This window comes from Lipotes vexillifer, unplaced genomic scaffold, assembly GCF_000442215.2.
Source record: "Lipotes vexillifer unplaced genomic scaffold, Lipotes_vexillifer_v1.1 scaffold1122, whole genome shotgun sequence".
Classification (NCBI taxonomy): Eukaryota; Metazoa; Chordata; class Mammalia; order Artiodactyla; family Lipotidae; genus Lipotes; species Lipotes vexillifer.
The window spans coordinates 1,580,470-1,583,261 of NW_006798649.1; positions in this window are offsets into that span (position 1 = coordinate 1,580,470).

Here is a 2,792-nt window from a genome sequence, read left to right on the forward strand (position 1 = left end):
TCTCCTTCAGCATGCCCCCACCCCACCCGGCCAGGCCAGCGTCCTTGGACGCCCGTCTCCCTCTTCCCCTGGCACCAGTTGCACGGGGACAGCCCCAGATGGCTCCCTGGCCCTGGGGACAAAGGCCACACTGTGCCCAGCCCTGGGCTGGCTTCAGGCCGGGTCACACTGAGCCCTTCTGTCCCCAGATGGGGGTGAGGGGCAGACGGCACGAAGGTAACAGGCCTTTTTCCTGTCGCCCTCCCCCCCTGACCCTCAAATCTGAGGAACTGACTCTCCCAAGAAAGAAGTCACAGAGGCATCTTGTGTCCTGAGGTAGGGAACAACAGACCATTCACTGCCCAGCCTGCCCTGTCACACCCAGACCCTGCCGGGTTCAAGGCCCCAATTGTCCCCATCCGAGAGCAGCGTCCACTCTCTGCGTGGTCACCACCCCTGCCGCCTGCTCCCCTGCCACCATCAGGAAGTCCATCCCTACATCTGACCGCCATTGCTCCTGCTACAGTGACAGCCACTTCCTCTCGGTCTCTTCTCAGGCCGGGTGCAGAGCAACTGGTTCCCATCGTCTGCGTTGCTTGGTCCCCCATTACTGCTCAAGTGAGCCGTCCCCGGTTTCACCGTCCGCATGCTTCCTGGTCCCACTGGTGTCTCCTTGCTGCTAACAAGGAGGGCAGGTGCAGTTCAGGCTGCTTCTCCTTTGTCTTGTAGAGATTGGGGGCCTCCCTCCCAGAAGGCTTTTGATGAGCTCCCCCTCCCTCCCCTACAGGCAAATGCAAGGGCATGAGATATATGGCAGCTACTGGTGGATTCCTGAGCCACAAACCCTATGTGCCATCCCATAAATCCTAGACTGTAGGATGGCTTTATGGGGAGGCCTGTTTTTAGAAGAGGGCATGACTGGCCCCTCTTGGCAGAGCCCAGACCTCAGGGAGCCAAGTGCCCAGTCGCCCCACCCCCTAGGATGAGCATGACTGAGCTTGGGGCATTGGTTTGTGCAGGGCAGACATTTTCTCCCCTTCTGGTGGGTCTTCTGCTCCACTCAGCATTCCTCCACCTTCCTGTGTCTCCACAGCTTCGAGGATTCCTAATCTCAGCACATGAGTGCAATCTGGAAACCCGGGCAGATTACCATCCCTTACCTAGACCTCAGATGCTTCCCAACCATGGCTCTAGTGTTCAGATCATTGGGCGTGGGTTTTTTTTTTTCATTTGTGTGTTTGGTTTTGGCCACCCCATGCAGCTTGTGGGATGGGGGGTGATTTTTAAAAATGCATTTTCCCAGGCACCATCCTCAGAGCCTCAGTTCCAGAATCTGAGGGCGAAGCCCAGGAATCTGAATGTTTCCCAATACTGCCTGCTGATGCTCATGTTCAGCCAACTTGTAAACAGTTGATCTGTACAGTGGGGACATCTCCACTCTCCTGTCGTGTGGGAAATATGAGTCAGCAGGCAGGGCGTGTCGAGGTCCTCTTGTCACTGGAGCCTACACGCTGCCACCATCATGAAGCCCCCCTTTTGCCCCCCCCCCCATCCCCGGCTGGCTGCACACAAGAGTGAGGTGGGTGGCAGCCTCTGGGAGCTTCCTGTCCATGAGAATCCTGCAGACGACAGGCCCGGACATCGCACAGAGCCAGGAGGAGTGGCTGAGGTTGGCTGGCAGGAATGAGCTTGGAGATGGAGAAGTAAGAAAGTTCCAGGCTGGTGGGCTTTGCAAGGAAGCTGGAAGAAGAGCTTTCAGCTACCTTCTCATCAAAGGAGGCCTCACAGCCCCCAGGTTCCTTGAGAAGAGGGACCAGGCTTTTCTCACCACTAACCCCAGTGCCTAGTGTAACGCTTGGCACTTCATTTGTTGAGCCGAACTGAGTGAGACTTCACGGCCCGTGACAGAGATAGGCTTGGCTGGCAGTGCAGACCCAACGCCTGTACTCTGAGAGGTGCCAGCCTGAGGAAGGAGTGCCTGGCCATACCCAGTCTCTGGGCTCAGAGGAGCTGGAGGGCTACAACTTAGCTGCATTTGGGGGCAGCCAGGGAAAGGACCCCTTCCAGGCTGGCTGAGTACAGAAGGATGTGATCCTTAAGCAAAGTAAACATGCTACTGACCCATAATCCCTTAAACCAGGATTCAGGAGGGGCCTGGTTGCCTTGGCAACTGGTTACTGGCCAGTGACAGTGCTGAGAGCATCCTCTGGAAATGGGCTATGCTTGGTGCGTGGGTAAAAGCTGGGAGAGGGTGCAGGGTGGCCCCCTCCCATCACAGGGCTAGCCCTGATGGCTTCACGGCAGGCGTGGGTGGGGGCCCCCGTGAGGCCTCTTGATGCCAACCCCACTGTAGCTGAGGGAGAAGGAGGCAGAGTAGAAATGAGGGGGTGGCCACACCGGGAGCTTATGAAACCGTGGAGGGGAGGGGAGGGGGGGAAAGGGAAGGGAAGGCGTGACAGCCCCACTCTGAGTTTTCAGGGCAGAACAGAGAAGGGAGGGTCTATGGGAAGAAGCGGTTGCACGAGTCTCATTGGGAGGCCAGCGGGCGTCGCCTCACTCAGGGGACAAGAGGGCTGAGAAGCCGCAGGGAGGGAACCTCTTCTCGCGGGGAAGGGGCCCTGGGGTGAGCAGAGCAGCCCACCCCTCTCCTGCATCATGTTCTCTGCAGTAGACACCCTGCCTGCTGGGGTCCTGGTGCCGGAGGGGCCCGCAGTGTTCAGCCTCTCCTCCCTGGGGGCCCTGTCTGTTTCCAGTAAATTTCTGTCTTTCCCTTGAGACATTCAGCTGCTTCTGACCTCCCATATTTCAGCAGG